Source organism: Pan troglodytes, chromosome 21, assembly GCF_028858775.2.
Source record: "Pan troglodytes isolate AG18354 chromosome 21, NHGRI_mPanTro3-v2.0_pri, whole genome shotgun sequence".
Lineage (NCBI taxonomy): Eukaryota > Metazoa > Chordata > Mammalia > Primates > Hominidae > Pan > Pan troglodytes.
In genome coordinates this window covers 28,152,159-28,167,711 of record NC_072419.2, presented here as the reverse complement: position 1 = coordinate 28,167,711, position 15,553 = coordinate 28,152,159, and the positions used below count along the sequence as shown (strand labels likewise).

At 42.6% G+C, this 15,553-nt stretch overlaps 2 long non-coding RNA genes across 4 annotated transcripts in view; one reads left to right on the top strand and one right to left on the bottom strand.

The window, feature by feature from the left end:
- Nucleotides 1–13,086, top strand: part of LOC134809195 (uncharacterized) — a 92,482-nt gene extending 79,396 nt beyond the window's left edge. The window contains exons 4-5 of the long non-coding RNA XR_010154297.1: nucleotides 11,214–11,537; nucleotides 12,602–13,086. This is a non-coding gene — a long non-coding RNA (uncharacterized LOC134809195). The remainder of the gene's footprint in view (nucleotides 1–11,213; nucleotides 11,538–12,601) is intronic.
- The window catches only part of LOC104003533 (uncharacterized), a 48,476-nt gene continuing 38,252 nt past the window's right edge, over nucleotides 5,330–15,553 (bottom strand). Inside the window, exons 3-6 of one of the 3 annotated variants that reach the window (XR_008541187.1) lie at nucleotides 11,980–12,162; nucleotides 11,208–11,343; nucleotides 8,360–8,504; nucleotides 5,330–8,274 (exon numbers count right to left, since the gene is read on the bottom strand). This is a non-coding gene — a long non-coding RNA (uncharacterized LOC104003533). Of the gene's footprint in view, nucleotides 8,505–11,207; nucleotides 11,344–11,979; nucleotides 12,163–15,553 lie in introns of all 3 variants that reach the window. The other 2 variants (XR_008541186.1, XR_001712148.3) reach the window with 2 other exon arrangements.

Genomic DNA, 15,553 nt, shown 5'->3' with positions numbered 1-15,553 from the left:
GAAAGAAGGAAGGAAGGAAGAAAGGAAGGAAAAAAGGAAGAAGAAGGGAAGGGAAGGGAAAGGAAGGGAAGGGAGGGAAGGAAGAGAAGGGAGGGAAGGAAGAGAAGGGAGGGAAGGAAGAGAAGGGAGGGAAGGAAGGGAGAGAAGGAGGGAGGGAGGGAGGGAAAAGGGAAGAAAGGGGGGAAAAGGAAGGAAGAAAAGAAAAGAAGGAAGCAAGCAAAGAAGGAAGGAAGGAAGGAAAGAGAGAGAGAGAGTCTGGCACAAATGAGAATTCCCCATGAGAAAGCAATCCTAGGAATGTTAATAAATTTTTGAATGAAAGTCAAAGCTTGGACTTTTATTGCATGTAAAATTATCCAGTCACTCAAAAATATCTATTGAACAATTTGCCAGTTATTGAGCTATTATCTCTAAGCTCCAAACTTATCCTTTTCTACCCAGCTTTGTAATGCCAGGGCTAGAACTCTGCATCCACCATTCTGCCCAGCCAGCTGCTCCTTGGGATCCACCAAGAGTGGGTAGTAAAAGGAGACCGTGAGGCTGGGGAAGGGAAAGTGGCCCTCTTCTTCCTGTTCCTGAGTACTTCCTGCTCCTGAATATTTCCTGTTCCTGAGCACTTCCTGTTTCTGATTAGCTCCTATTCCTGAATACTTCCTCTTATTGTCTGCATCACTTCCTCAATGATAACCCAGGCACTGGAAGTTCTTTCCTGTAGCAGTGACTCCATCCAGTTTGCAGTTTTTACAGTATACACAGACCCAGTTTCAATGCGTCCTCACTCAGACATCTTAGTCCCAGCTCCATGGGGCCCCTCCTCTGAGCTTCTATATTTTAATAGTTTTCTGTTCTTCCTTCTATTCCCTCACCCCTAGGGGAAGTAGCTATTTCCTGCAGTTGCCACCACCATGATTTCTTAGAGTTCTCTTTTTGCCTTTCTGCGAAAGAACCCAGTTAACAATTTTTATATAAAATTATGCCTGTTAAAAGGTATGGTTTTATCTCCTGACTGATGAAAGCACTCACTATGAACCACCACTAAAGCTCTATATTAGGTACAAATCTGGGAGGAAAGAGTCCCCCCTACATAAATGCTGACACATTGCCAAAGGATGAGAAGGTGGCTTTCCTAGATGAATCAGGCTTTGTATGTATGCTGCATTGACCAAATGTTTGGACCAGTGCAGTTTGTGGTTCCCATGGACAGTGTCCCTTAACTCCAAGAAAATGACTTCAGATATCAAGTCCCCCAGGGCTGTCTCTGATGTGCCAGGAGACAGCATGAATCTTGGACAATGGTGCTATCAATTTTCTGTAAGTCAGCCAGGATGATGGCTTTGCTCAGTAAACAGATTTCTATTTGAGCACTTTCAAAAGCCAGATTCATTCTTTCAGGCATGGTCGGTATATGTTTCTGTGCTAGGCAGGTTATTTTATAGCTGCAGAACCAACAGAACGTTTCAGATCTCATCAGAGTTCCCTGGACGACTGTAAAATGTCTTCTTTAAATGTCCTCAGGATCCACATGTGAGACTGAACCAGTTTTTCAGGTTGGGAAAGCCGGTGCTGGAAAGGAAGAGGTAGTTTCCGGCAGCCACAGTTACTCAGAGCTCAGCTCTGGCCTCTGAAAGCTATCTCCTTTTCTTCCTGGGTCAGACATATGTGTCATTTTGTTAAGACACATTAACCCCCATGGCTGGTTTTGTCTGTGTCTCCTTCCCACCCTGTCTCCACTAGAATGAGCTTCTTGAAAACAAGGCTAGGGTCTTGTTTATGTATCGGAAGTGCAGCCTGGTACCTACAGCCAAGCTGATACTCTTGTTTTTCTAGAGCTGGAACAAGCTGAATTGAGCATGATAATTCCTAGTGGAAGTTTTAAGCACTATGTAGGAACATGACTCCATGATCTGATAACCACACTCTATAAATTTTTATGGGTACATACATAGTAGGTGTATGTATTTATGGGGTACATGAGATATTTTTACATAGGTATACAATGTGTAATAATCACATCAGGGTGAATGGGGTACCCATCACCTCAAGCATTTATCTTTTCTTCATGTTATAAACATTCCAGTTATAATCTTTTAGTTATTTTTAAATGTATAATCAAATTATTATTGACTAGTTACCTTGTTGTGCTACCAAATATGAGATCTTATTCATTCTATCAATTATTCAATTGACAGAACATCCTTCATTCAATTATATTTTGGTACCCATTAACCATCCCCACTTCCCTTCCCCACTACCCTACCCCCACTATCACTACTCTTCCCAGCCTCTGGCAACCATCCTTCTACTCTCTATCTCCATGAGTTCAATTGATTTAATTTTTAGCTCCTACAAATAAGTGAGAACATGTGAAGTTTGTCTTTCTGTGCCTGGCTTGTTTCACTTAATGCAACCACCTCCAGTTCAATCCATGTTGTTGCAAATGATAGAATCTCATATTTTTATGGCTGCATAGTATTCTATTGTGTATATGTACCACATCTTCTTTATCCATTCATCTGTTTATGGACACTTGGGTTGTTTCCAAATCTTGGCTCTTGTGAATAGTGCTGCAATAAACATGGGAATGCAGATATCTCTTCAATACACTGATTTCCTTTTTTTCAGGTATATACCTAGCAGTGGGATTGCTGGATCATATGGTAGTTCTATTTTCAGTTTTTTGAGGAACCTCCAAACTGTTCTCCCTAGTGGCTGTACTAATTTACATTCCCACCAACAGTGTACAAGGGTTCCCTTTTCTCCACATCTTTGCCAGCATTCGTTACTGCCTGTCATTTGGATATAAGCCATTTTAACTGAGGTGAGAGGATATCTCATTGTAGTTTTGATTTGCATTTCTCTGATGATCAATGATGCTGAGCACGTTTTCGTATACCTGTTTGCCATTTGTATATTTTCTTTTGAGAAACATCTATTCAGATCTTTTGCCCATTTTTAATTGAATCACTGGATTTTTTTCCTTTTGAGTTGTTTGAACTCCTTATATATTCTGGTTATTAATCCCTTGTCAGATGGATATTTTGCAAATATTTTCTCCCATTCTGTGGGTTGTCTCTTTACTTTGTTGACTGTTTCCTTTGCTGTGCAGAAACTGTTTTTTTTTTTCTTTAGAGAGAATCCCACTCTGTTGCCCAGGCTGGTGTGCAGTGGAGCAATCTTGGCTCACTGAAACCTCTGTGTCCCCAGGTTCAAATGATTCTCCTGCCTCAGCCTCCTGAGTAGCTGGGATTATAGGCATGCACCACCACACCCAGCTTATTTTTGTATTTTTAGTAGAGATGGAGTTTCGCCATGTTGATCAGGCTGGTCTCGAACTCCTGACCTCAGGCGATCCACCTGCCTTGGCCTCCCAAAGTGCTGGAATTACAAGCGTGAGCCACCACGCTAGGCCAGAAGCTTTTTAACTTGATATAACCCCATTTTTCCATTTTTGCTTTAGTTGCATGTACTTTTAGAATATTACTCAGGAAATTTTTGCCCAGACCAATGTCCTGGGGAACTTCCCCAATGTTTTTTTGTTTTTGTTTTTGTTTTTAGTAGTTTTGTAGATTGAGGTTTTACATTTGTCTTTAATCCATTTTGGTTTGATTTTTGTGGGTAGAAAGTGACAGGGGTCTAGTCTCATTCTTCTGCACATGGATAGCCAGTTTTCCCAGCACCATTTATTGAAGAGACTTCTTTACCCAGTGTATGTTCTTGGCACCTTTGTCGAAAATGAGTTCACTGACCATGTCTGGATTTATTTCTGGGTTCTCTATTCTGTTCCATTAGTCTATGTGTCTGTTTTTATACCAGTACCATGCTGTTTTGGTTACTATAGCCCTGTAGTACAATTTCAAGTCAGGTAATGTGATTCCTCCAGGATTGTTTTTTTGCTCAGGACAACTTTGGCTATTTTGGTCTTTTGTGGTTCCACATATATTTTAGGATTATTTTTTTCTGCTTCTCTAAAGAATGTCATTGGTGTTTTGATAGGGATTTCACTGAATGTATACATTGCTTTGGATAGTGTAGGCTACAACCTGTAATTGGTTTTGCCCTTTCCACTTCTGCCTTCCCTCCTTTTAACCAAAAGAGGGAGAGAGAATGGGCTGGACATTCTTTCCCATCCATGTCCTCGATGAAATGAAAAAGCCTACAGAAAGAGCTGAGGATAGGAGTACAAGGGCTGCCAGTGATTCCAGAAATAGATAGAGGCAGCCCAAGATGAAAGACACCTTCAGGCAAGAACACACTTCTCTATCCGCTTCTCTCTCTGTTTAAAATTGAGCCCTTCTGACTTTCCTAATAATAAAAATGCAAAATTTTAAAGATCAAAAATCATCTTTTTCATCTATGAGATTTGATAGTTACTTATTAGCATTATTAACAGTAATAGGTATTAATAGTATTATTAACAGCCAATATATATTGAGATTGACTTTTAAAATTCACCTATAACATTTACAAAGATAAAAAAATGGGGGGCACTAAACATATTTTAGAATGGGTTAAAAAATTAAAAACCTGGCAATACCAAGCACTGGCAAGGACGCAGAGCAACTGGAACTCTCAGAAATTGCTGGTGGAAACGCAGACTGGCTTGGCTGCTCTGGAAGAGGCTTGACGGCTTTTAAAAAGTGAAACATACACTTACTGTGTGACTCAGCAATCCCACTCCGAGGCACCTACCCAAGAGAAATGAAAACTTACGTTCATGCAAGAAAACCCTATACATAAATGTTTATGCAGCTCTATTCTTAATCAACAAAAACTGGACACAACCCATTTGTCTTAATGGGTAAATGGATAAGCAAACTGTGGTTCATCCACATGATGGAATATCTACCACTCAGCAATAAAAAGGAACGAATTATTGATGCATGCAACAGCTGAATCTCAAAGGCATTATGCTAAATGAAAGTAGAAGCCAGACTCAAAAGGCTGCATATTGTGCGATCTCATTCTTGTAACATTCTAGAAGAGGTAAAACTATAAAGACAGAGATAAGGCCAGCAGCTGTCAGGGATGAAGGATGTGTTTGACCACAAACAGGAAGCACAAAGTAGCTTCTGGGCATGAAACTGTATCTTTTGTCCCCAGTTTTACTGAGGTATAGCTGACAATTAAAAATTGTATACATTTAAGGTGTGTAACTTGATGATTTGGAGTTGTTCTGTATCTCAATTACAGTGGTGGCTTCACAAACCTATACCTATATTAAAATTCCTACAACTACACAAAAAACGCCAACTTTATTTTATATAAATTTTAAAACTAATAATAATAAGAGATATTAAATATTAATAAATATATAAACAAAGATGGGAGGGCTTCTGGAGAAATGGCTGATGCCAGGCCTGAGGCAAGGAAAATGCAAGATGAGCCTGGAGCATCTCGTGCCAGAGAGCAGAGAGGGGCTCAGAGGACACAGGTCCAGCTTGAAGGGGCTGCCACTTGCCAAATTTGGGATGATCTGGCTGTCAAAATGGATAGTTACAGAAATACACTGGATAGAGAAAGAAGCCATGAGTACAATCTGATACTAAAAAAGTTGAGGGATAGGATAAGAAGCTTTTCTTTATAGAAGAGTGATAACTTTTTTTAAAAGTAGAAAGAATGGGAAATGAAAGAGCACTTTATAGCCAGCAAAGCAGCAACTGATCCAGGCAAGAATAATCAATAGATCCTAAAATCACTGGGTAAGAGATTGTTGGGAAGCACGATATTCTGTCTCAAAGTATCACCCAGTAGGTCACTTAATAATCACAAAAGATCAGGGTACATTTCCAATGGAGAAATATAGCAGACACTCACTTAACTGAGTGATCAAAGTTAATGTCACAAATTGTGGACAAATTGGCATCTTGTTGTTCCTCCTGATATGACGCCCTGAGAAGGAAGCAACAGCATCTATATAATATACCTGCCAACAATATTTATGCTAAATCTAATCCTGAGGCTCAATCAGATAAATCCAGGTCTAAGTACACTCTGTAAAACTCTTCAAAATGCCAATGTCATGAGAGACCACAAAAAGACTGGAGATCTGTTCTGGATTCAAGAGACACGACTGCAAAACTCAATATGTGACCCTTGATTCCATTCGGGATCAAGACAAAAATCTGTTAAGTACAGACAGTCCCCAACTTACAATTGTTCAACTTACAATTCTTCAGTTTTACAATGGTGCAAAAGTGATAGGCATTCAGTGGAAACCGTATTGTGAGAACCCATACAACCATTCTGTTTTTCACTTTCAGTACAGTATTCCATACATTACATGTGATATCTAACACTTTATTATAAAACAGCCTTTGTGTTGGATAATTTTTTCCAACCGTAGGCTAATGTAAGTGTTCTGAGCACATTTAATGTAGGCAAAGTTGTTATAATATTCAGCAGATTTAGTGTATTAAATGCATTTTTACTTACATTTTTTCAACTTATGATGGGTTTATGGGATGTAATCTCATTTTAAGTCAAGAAGTGTCTTTATTCAATGACTTGATATAGATTCTGTATTAGAAAACTGTATTTTAGCAATGTATTTTAGCAATTCCCAAGTGTACCAATTATATTATGCTTAGGTAAGGTTGTGTCTTTGTTCTTAAGAGACACACACTGAAGTATTTAGGCATCAAGTGTTATGATGTCTATAGATAATTCCAAAGTTTGATAAAAACTAATAGAGAGCAGATGTGGCAAAAGGTTAACACCGGGTGGATCTACATTTGGTGAAGCACTTACAAGCGCACATTGCACTTGTTCGTACAATTTTTTTCAAAGGCTGTTTTTTTTTTTTTTCCTAAGGAAAAATAAAGGAGAGAAAAAACTGATGAGGAAGCCTAGTATTGACAAGGTCGTGGGGCACTGGAAATTCTCCTGCGCAGCTGTTGGGAGTGTGAGCTGGCACATGCTGCCTGGAGGGAAGTCGGGCACATAGTAAAGCATAAATCGAGCATACACTTTGACCCACAAACTCCACAGCCCACCACTTTCAGGTTAACTTAGAGAGAACTCACTAACGTGCAAAGATGTATATGCCCTGAAGTTTCACTGCAATCTTATTTTTTATACCAGAAAAGTAGGAAATAGCTTAATGTCCATCACTGGAAAACTAGTAAGTAAATTATGTTCATTTCTAGCCTACTAGTCAAGATCCTGGGCTCTGAGGTCAGATACCCTGGCAGTGCTGATCAATTTTCTTGTGCCACAGCCTGTTCATCTGCTTAATGGGCATAATACAAACTCCCGTTTAATAGAGTCGTTATGAGATTATGCAAGATCATGTATGTGCCTGGCATATAGCAGGTATGAAATCAGTATTATATACCATTAGCTTTATGTAATTGATAAAAAACGATGAGGCCAACCTTTATTTATGGACCTGGAAAGACGCTTCTGTCATAGTGTTGAATGAAAAAGCAGGTTATGGGATAGAGGAGTACAAGGTCTGATTGCACTTGTGTAAAAGTACATTTTTATTTCCGTTTGAATATATTCGTAGCAAGATGTCTGGAAGATTGGCCACCTAAGCGTTAATCATGGGTCCCTAAGGTGAGGACGCTTCCAGTCTTTTATTTCCTTCTTTGTACATTTCTATATCGTTCGTTTTTTCTTTTTTTCTTACAACACATGTAACAGTTTTACAATCAGATTCTATTTAATTGTAAAAATATTAATAAATCAGATCCATGGATCTTGCCTGCTCAGACCTGACTTTGTCTGAGGGGTTGACCAGATGCCCTGCTGATTGAGACCCCCCCCAAAGGCTACTTGCCTACCTTTGGTACAAGTAACTGTCCCTTCTCTCAGCCTGAGTGTTCTCTCTGCCAGGCACGCCGGAGACATTTACGTGTTCAGCTCTTTGTTCTCTCCATGGGATTATGTTTTCCCCACATTTCTACCTCATTTTCACACAGCCTGCAGTGTGTGTGTGAAGCATGTGTTTGGCTCAAGGGATGACAACACACCTGCAGAGGATTCACTGAAGCCTACCTTGGGGGGCACTCAGCTCTTTTCTGGGTGTTTTCTAAGGGCATCCACACTGTCCGGCAGAAATCCAGTTTGCAGCACCATTTCCTCCCCAAGCCTGGTTTTCTGTAGCCTGGACCCTCACCAAGGTGCCAGGATTGAGCTGACCACGAGATGGCAGTCTTTCCTTGCATCAGGCTGGCCGAAGCCTGCATCCCCAGACCTGTGTGCTTCTGAATCCAGCTTCTGTGCTGCCCGAAGCAATTTCAGCAAAGAGATTATTGACTAAAGAGACCTTCACTAAAGAAGAGAACAGTAGGATTAAATATTCAGAAACAGAAGAACTCGAAGAAGAAAATACAATTTCCCAACGTCACATGCTCACCCATCCTTCTCCTCTTCAACAAAAGTCACAACAGTTGTGTGTCCATTTGCAGTCTGGGGTAGAATTAGAATTGCCAAGCATCCCAGTGAGGTCTGAATCCACATTCCTTTATTTCTTTGTGCCACTCAAAGCCAGATATTGATGTCTGAAAACAAGATACATAAGCTTCATTATTTAAGTGTCTCTTCCTTAAACAAGACCGCTTTAATACTTAACAAGGTAGGGAAGCTACATAATTTAAAATCTATGCGACAAGAAATAAGAAATTATTTGTAGCGGGCTCCACTTTTACACCCACCAACAAAGAAAGACATTCACAATTTTTTGCCTTCCCAGGGCCCCAAAATACAACACAGGCCTGTTCTCCTGCTCCGGGCAGAAGCCGCAGCTGAAACTGTTCTTTATCAGCTTTTCTTTCTCAATATTTACCAACCAATAAATCTTTTTTCCCCTAAGACAACTGACATTCGAATCCTGTTCATGTGAAGGCTTGTTATCCAAATAATATTAAATAAACTGCTTCATTTTCTACTGAAAAAGTATTAAGATGGATTTTTTTTTCTTTGCTGGTCAATATTGCAGAAGAGAGGGGCTGCTCTCATCCATGGGAAGGGCAGCTGCCTGCCTGCAATGAGCACATCTCAATATCCGAGCCTCCTGCAGAGGTGCCTCCTCTCTGTCCTGTCCTGGAGCCATGAAAGCTCATCTTCAGGCTCCCACAGTCCCTGCTCTGTGGCACCAGCAGGGTCGAGCCTGTCTGTACCATTGTCATGGTCATAACTGAGGACCCCATAGAATGTTGCCGGAGCTGCAGGAGTATTTTGCCCATTTTCCAAAGTGGAATAAGTCAGTCTTTTGAGAAAAATTACAATTCTGTTGTTCCACAAGCCAATTCCAGCTTCCTTTTTTTTTTTAGACAAGGTCTCACTCCATCGCCCAGACTGGAGTGCAGTTGCGTGATCATGTCTCACTATAGTCCCATGTGATCTTCCCACCTCAGCCTCTTAGGTAGCTTGGGATTACATGTGCACATCTCCACACCCAGCTAATTTTTTATATTTTTTGTAGAGATGGAGTTTCACCATGTTGCCCAGGCTGGTCTTGAACTCCCGGGCTCAAGCAATCCTCCTGCCTCAACCTCTCGAAGTGCTGGGATTCCAAGCATGAGCCAGGGCGCCCAGCTCAGCTCCCGCTCTTTCCTCTGTCAGAGGAGTGTGTAGTGCCAATGGTCACAGAGCTGGCCAGAGGGGTCAGGAGGGAGGACATCTGGGCTAGCTCTTCTGCTAACTTCCTGGGAGGATCAGCAATGAGACTTGCGTCTCTGGGCCTCAGTTTCTCCATTCATACAAGGAAATGTTGGACCTGACTTTCTTTTAAACCTTCCCATGTTGCTACTTATCAAGGATCTGAAATAAAGGAGGAGGCTTTGGAGCTGGCTTGATCTTAGTGGAAATTAAACATCTGAGTCCCTAAAGAAACTTCTAGGGAAGAAAAATAAGCTTTTGAAGATTAATAGTAGCAGATAATATTTACTTGGAGATGTCTCTGTCCTAGGTACCATTCTAAAGGTTTGGTCATATCATTTAATTTAACTCCCATAACACCCCCATATTTTTGTACCCACTTGACACTCAAGGGAGCTGAAGCACTGAGGGGTGCCTGACTTCCCCAGGGATCGCATCGCTTGGAAAGATCGGAAAAATGGGAAGCCAGGTGGCTTGGCTCCAGGGTTCATTCTCTTAACTTCCTAACCCCACAGCTGGCAGCAAGCCCAGGAAACCTCTGAGGGCTGCCGCAGCCAGGGTGGGTTGTGGGGTGGAGCTGGAGCTAGAGGCTCTGGCAGTTGGAGTCATGGGCCCTGGCCTTGAGCACTGCTCTGTGAGTGCTCTTGTCTCTTTCTCTCATCTTTATTTGGCCTTTACTCAGATAGACGTTGCCGGGGTGATGGTCATGCTCATCAGTATACCCAGATTTCTGACATGATTTTATTACTACATAAATAAGACATGAGTAATGTTTCCTCATTAAAAAAAAAAAACTCCAAGAATTACAAGTAAGACTAAAAATCCCCTTTGAGCACCACCGCTCTCGGTTTCCTCCTCTCCTACTACAGGAGATATTGTCATCGTTTTGGATGTTGCACTACAAATTATTTTCTATGAGGTATGTACCCTTAGAAAACCTGTGGTCACGCTTTATAGTTTATGAGGTTCTGTTTCCTTCAGCAATGCTATCGTGCTGCGTGTATTATTTGGAAATCGCTTTCCTCGGTCAACAGTGCATCTTGAGACCCTTCCATGTTCCCACTTACAGATATGTCTTGTGAGCATCCCATTGTATGAATGAATCTGAGTTTATCTGTCCATCCCCGTTTTGATGGCCATTTAGGGCATTTCTAAATTCGTATTTTTCCAGAAATTGCCATAATGTATTTCCTTTCACATACTGCCTCATGCATGTGTACAAATATTCCTTTGGTCTAAATGATGAAAGTGAAATTGCTGGGTATCATCATATTTTATTAAACTGACATAAATATCATATGAGATTTTTATAAAGGCTCCCCCCAAAAATGTTGGGATTTGAAACTCTATAATAACCTCAAATTGCTATAAGTGGTAACAAAACATCAGTAAGATTTGAGGGCCATGAGATGCAATAATGGTGAGAGAGGAGTGGGTGATGCCTGTGAATTGTAAGGCTATGCTTTTCCCTTCCACTCAAGAAAGCACAGCAGAATGAAAGAGGGGTGAAAATGACGTGAATCATGAAAACTCTTAAATGCATTAGAATTGGAATTTTTTAAGTAACATACTTGCAAACATGGCTGAGATCTGCTGTGATTTACCTGCAGGATCCGTCCTTCTGCACAACCCATGCTGTCAACCAGGAGCTATTCTGTCCCCACCGACTCAACGAGGCAGCAACCAGTTCTGTACATGAAGATTCCAAGGGATCCCAAATGGCACGTGTTAGAACAGACACTATCCAAGAAGGAAAGGACATATCTGTCAGCCATGCTACAAGTGTCATGCCACCATGGAAGTTGATTGCTAGATACTGGGCTGGCATACACCACACACACACACACACACACACACACATACACACACATGCTGAAGCATCCTCAGAATTCCTGCAACTCCCAGGTTCAAACGTCCAAGAAGAATACCGTGGGGTGAGGACTGTGTGCTTGGCCAGGCTCTTTGGAGCCTACTTGGTGTCTCTGAAGGACTGGAAATAGAATTTGCTTTTAGTTAAAGGAGCCCTAATACCAGTCTCTGCCAGAATGCCAGAAGTTACAAATCCTCATGCCCTGTCCACCCTCTCTCCAGTGGAGACTCTTTGTGTGTGTGTGTGTGTGTGTGTTTTCCTGTTCAGTGTTTTTTCTTTTTCTTTTTTTTATTATCCTTTAAGTTTTAGGGTATGTGTGCACAACGTGCAGGTTAGTTACATATGTATACATGTGCCATGTTGGTGTGCTGCACCCATTAACTCGTCATTTAACATTAGGTATATCTCCTAATGCTATCCCTCCCCCCTCCCCCTACCCCACAACAGGCCCCAGTGTGTGATATTCCCCTTCCTGTGTCCATGTGTTCTCACTGTTCAATTCCCACCTATGAGTGAGAACATGCGGTGTCCGGTTTTTTGTCCTTGCGATAGTTTGCTGAGAATGATGGTTTCCAGCTTCATCCATGTCCCTACAAAGGACATGAACTCATCGTTTTTTATGGCTGCATAGTATTCCATGGTGTATATGTGCCACATTTTCTTAATCTGATCTTAAGATCAACCTCAGGCTAAAAAACAAAGAGTGAACAAAGTCAGTCTGTATGGAACCCTAACATTCTCTGTCTTGGCGCTTCCCCTGCTGAAGACAGCCCACTTCTCTTACTTCTTACACCTGGGTCCCACATATTTTATGGCTTTTTCCTTTGCACCTTTCCCATTCCAACTCTGCCTTCCTGAAAATAGCTTGTTTGCTCTCTAGACCTGTGCTAGTCAATGAGTGGTCCTGGGCACCTGAGCTTGTGCACTGAAGATTTGTGCTGATCTGCAGTGAGATGGGTGGAGATTTGGAGGGCAACCACTTAGAGACTTTGATACCAATTAAGCAGGGTAACTTTAGGTCTGTTAAATCTAATAATAATTTTAGGCTTGAATTTTAGTGTATATTTTTATTTCATTTTCTTAGTAATTCATTGTCATTGCATTGTATGTTTATTTTTGTTGTTTTAGAGACAGAGTCACTCTGTAGCCCATGCTGAAGTGCAGGGTTGCCATCACAGCTCACTGCAGCCTCAAACTCCTGGGCTCAAGTGATCCTCCCTCCTTGGCCTCCAAAGCACTGGGATTACAGGAGTAAGCCACCACACCCAGCCTGTTATGGTATTTTATGAAAATGCTCACCTATGGTGGATTGAAAATGCACTTAAACATCTATTTTTAAGTCAAGATGTCCTCTCTCTGTCTCTTAACTTTCCATGACTTGACTAGCAGGCACATTCAAGGTACTTCATGCATCATGAAGCAGATGGAACAGGCGGCTCTCCATTCTAGAGATCCCTGGCTATAAGGGTCTGTCCCTTTGCTAGTGTGGGAGGTCAGCCTGCCTTGCAGAATGAACCATACGGATTCAAAGACTAATCCCAAATATGCCAGGATTGTCACTTTCATTTCATTAGACTTTCTAAGCCCAGTGTAAGTGTTGTTTATGCTGAATGGTCGTGTTCCCTACACCTGGTAGAAAAGAAGCCAAGTTCATGAAAAGGCAGGACAGCAGGTGGTTTGTATGATCGTGTGTTTAGATAAAGCCACCTGCTTGTAAAGAGGCACCTTGGATCTTTTGGGCTTTTCCTCTCCAGTGTTCCAGGAGGAGTGCAATTTTTTTTAAGTCCACATGTGAAGACTTTGCCTTTTGAATAAGACCTCCAAGAGTAAACAAGATTTTGCAAGGTTTGTCTCAGCCCTTAAGGGCAAACGTGACCAAACATTTGCTTGAACTGATGCTCCAGTTGTCTGTTGCTGGGTACCAAACCTCCACAAAACTTGGTGGCTTAAGCCCACAGCAAGTGTGTTTGGTTCCTGAAGATGCCATTTGCATAAGGCTCTGTAGGAAGAGTGCATCTCTGCTCTACTAGGCATCAGCTGGGCAGCCCAAAGGCTGGAATGGAGTCATCAGAAAGCCCCTCACTCATGGCTGGTGCCGGCCCTGGGGAGATGCAAACAGCTGGGGCTGGACAAGCAGGGGGTCCTCCCTGACCCCAGCATCTCTCTCTGTCCTTGTGTGGTCTCTCCACATGGTCTCTCCAGCCCAGCAGCTTCAGGGCAGTTGGACTTCCCATGTGTGCCAGGCTCCCAAGGCACTTGACCCAAAGAGAGAGCCATGAGGAAACCCTACCACCTTCCATGACATAGCCTCAAGGTCACACATTCTATTCACCAAGGTAGTCAACAAAGCCATACCCTTGCAACAAAGTGCAAGGGGAGGGAAACAGACACTACCTCTTGGTGCAGATGAGGCAAGGTTCTGGAAGAGCATGTGGAACAAAAATACTGACGCAACTGCCTTTGAAAAATACAGTCTATCACCACAGATACACAGCTACAGAAGAAAAACATGCAAGGAGTTCACTGACAGTGTCGAGCAAGGCTAGGTGTGAAGGTGCTCGAGGGGCGGTCAGCTCTGCTTCTCCAGCTTTGATGCCTGCGGTGGCCCAGATGTAGCTGAGAATCCCCCAACCCACTGTGGTCATGGCAGGCACTTGAAGCCACCTCTTCAAAGAAGAATGAATTGATGGGACCCTTTGCTCTTTCCCACACATTCCACATGCATGTCTGGAGTCAGAGTCATTGTCTGTGGCTCTGACACCAAGCCCAGCTAAATGAGTGGTCTGCCCTGATCTGGCGGGGCCATCCAAATCAAGAGCCCCTGCCTCCATGCAGCCCTCCTTGATCCTTCTCCTCTGGCAGGATGCAACATTCCATCTTTTGTGCCACAGCTGGACCCTCCCATAAGCTCTCTACCCGAGTGTGTTAGCATGTCAGTGCCCTAAGTCATTGGCTTGTGTTCCCCGAATAGCCCATAAGTCCCTCAAGGCCTGAGGCCACATCAGCTGTTTGTCATATGCCTCACTGTGCCTGGCGCAGTGACTAGCACACACAGGCCAAGGACTTTTGACTGCTGTATAACAGGAAAAGAACAGGCAAAATCCCAGAGATTTCAAGCTGTTTGTTTTGTTTTCATAAAGAGAAGTTGAAATTTTATTTGGTTTATATTTGTTTCATTGGGAAACCCACTCATATACACACACTTATATGTATCCTTGATGTGGTGAACATGCATTTGTATGTGAGTGTGTATGTCTGTGTGTAAATGTGTGTATGTATATGTGCATATTTTGGGTAAGAATAAGTCTGTGACTGTGTGTATAAGTGTACAAAAAGTGTGTAAGTCTGTATATAAATGTGTTTGTGTGGGTGTGGAAATATTTTTGTGCCTGAGTGTGCATGTGTTTGTGTGTGTCTGCATTGGTTGTTCATGTGTGTTTGTGTGTAAATGTATGTCTGTATGTCTGTGTGCATATGTATTTATGTTTTTGTCTATGAGTACATATATGAATGCATGAATATATGTACGCTTGCATGTGTGTCTACACATGTGCATGTGTATTTGTGTGTGTGTGTGTGTGTGTGTGTGTGTCTGAGAGCATGCACAAAATCACCCATCCAAGAGGCTGGCAGTGGGTCTCTAGGCCTGGGCCAGGAGGCATCCTGCCTTCATTGGTAATTCCTCCAGCGTCCCAGGAAAGCCATCTTCACTTCCTCTCCGGGACGAGGAGCTAAGCAGAGGTCAAGTGACTTGCCCCAGACCCCACAGCAAGTCGGTGGCGGCTCTGCGAGGGTCTGATTGCCAGGCTCACGCCCCTCTGCAGGCCGAGCTGCCTCGCTGTGGCATGTTGGCACCCGGCCCAGGCCGCGCCGCCCGGCTCTGAGAGCTCCCATTGTGGCCGAGAAGTGGCCGAGTGCCATGGCCCGGCATCCGCAGGTGACGGCAGAGGGAGGAGTGACTCCCGAGGCGACAGGAAAAGGGCACCCCTCATTTTGTGTGGCTAAAGGGTTGGAAATAACAGACGTGTAAAAAGGGGAGGGGGAGAGAGGAAACCAAAGCTAATGAGGAATAATGAAGAC